General features: G+C 42.1%; 1 pseudogene; it reads right to left on the bottom strand.

Annotated features, from left to right (window-relative positions):
- Window positions 1-314: 314 nt before the first annotated feature.
- LOC101640038 lies at window positions 315-915 on the bottom strand (annotated as a pseudogene).
- Between the last annotated feature and the right edge of the window lie 889 nt (window positions 916-1,804).

The raw sequence follows: 1,804 nt of genomic DNA, 5'->3' as shown, positions 1-1,804 counted from the left end.
TCAACATAGGAGAAAGCTTCTAACATTTGTTGGAAAAAAATGCAATAGAAAGATAGTGGGATTGTCAAACTTTTTGAAACCCTCTGGAATGTCTTATGATAATGAAAGGAACCAATACACATTCAATGCCATGAAGTTCGAAGGAAACCCACCACTAACACCCACGTCTCTCGCTATAGAACCATGTGGGATGCAGCTAATTCTTATTTTTTTTTTTTAACATTTCAATTTTTTTTCTTTAAAAGGAGTGAGTTGTGTACAGGGGGGTTAAATGCTTTACAGACAAGAAAGAAACACACTGTGCTAGAACCAACTTAGTCAACATCATCTTCATCTTCATCTTCCTCATCGTCTTCCTCCCGCTCTCCCTCCTCCTTTTTCTTGCTTTTCTCGGCCTTGACGACTCCCTTTTGGGCGGCCTCGGGCTTCCCTTCAGCCCGGTAGGCAGCGATATCCTTTTCATATTCTCCTTCAGCTGGGCAGCCTTCTTCTCCTCAGGCTGCGTGTCATCGGCTGCAGTGTGACTCCACATCTCTCCCAACTTCCTCCCAAGGTCCCCGATGGACAGGCCAGGGTGCTCGCTTTGATTTTGGGGCGATCCTCAGAGCAAAACACGAAAAAGGCCAAAGGAGGCCCCTTGGGTGCATTGGGATCCTTGAACTTCCTTTTGGTCTCCCCTTTAAGAGGGAAGCTGTTTTCATTTCTCTCTCCTCACGGGCCTTGTCCGCCTGAGCCACGACTTCAAGGCTCCCCGTCTCTTGTGCAGACGTGGTCTTCCATCTCTGAGCCTTAGAAAACGCTGAGAAATGGACAGAGGCATCCGGTGCTGCTTCTAAGTTCCTCCCGGCGCGTTTGCACCCAAAATGCCCGTGATGACATTTTGCCTCCCGGCTTCTTGGGATCGCCTTTGCCCATGTTATTATGTTTTTATTTCTCCCGTGGGGCACAGAGACGCCCAGTGCCTCCCGGCGCTGCTGCCGGGCGCTCTCTCTATGGAGCTCCGGTACTGCAATGGCCAGACGTCCATGCCTCTAATTATGAAATTATGAAATTATGACATGAAATGTGAAATAGTGTCCCAAAAGGAAATTCAGTCGTGTCTCAATGCTCTAAGTTTTTCCCGAGGACAGGTCATGTAGGCACCTTCTGCCTAGCTTGTATCAAGATTCCAGACTCCCTTGAGGAAAAGCCGTGTTCAGTTTAAACGTCCTTATTTGTAGAACTAGTTTGTGGACACAATTCTCCACTCTCAGTAGTGTGAGAATTGTGAGAATCTTCCCAAAATTTGGTTACTCGGATCTCAGCTAAGGACTAACCTTGCAAGTAATTCTTCCTAAGGTTAGCATTTTCAGGTGTTCAATGTTAAATCTTTTTTTTTTCCCCAGTGAAATTTAGCATTTTCCTGTCTGCTTTTTAATATACTTTGAATATATAAAAATAATAACTTAAGAAACATAGGAAAGGTGTTTTCATGTTGTTGATAGCATTTCTTAGATGTGAATTTTTATTTCAACTCTCTGAGCTCAGATAATTTACTCTGTCTACTTTTATAAAAGCTCAAAGTTATATGGTTAAATGGAATGAAATGAAAATTATAAAAATAAATTAAAATCTCAAACAATCTAGTTAGCTTTTATAGATATTACTGTGAAATATTATTCTATACGTTTTTGCAAAAGTTTCATAAAAATAATTAAATCCAACTCCATCCCTCAAAGCCCAGCCTTTTATGTACAAGAAAATGATGAAATGCATTCTTAAAGCTAGTTCCAAAGGTAAACTGCCACAGTAAGAGAGCCAATAA

The sequence above is a fragment of the Echinops telfairi genome, unplaced genomic scaffold (assembly GCF_000313985.2).
Source record: "Echinops telfairi isolate 266 unplaced genomic scaffold, ASM31398v2 ScPeMD7_3;HRSCAF=10, whole genome shotgun sequence".
In the NCBI taxonomy this organism is placed as follows: domain Eukaryota; kingdom Metazoa; phylum Chordata; class Mammalia; order Afrosoricida; family Tenrecidae; genus Echinops; species Echinops telfairi.
The sequence above is the reverse complement of the archived record's forward strand: the minus strand, read 5'-3'. Positions and strand labels throughout refer to the sequence as shown.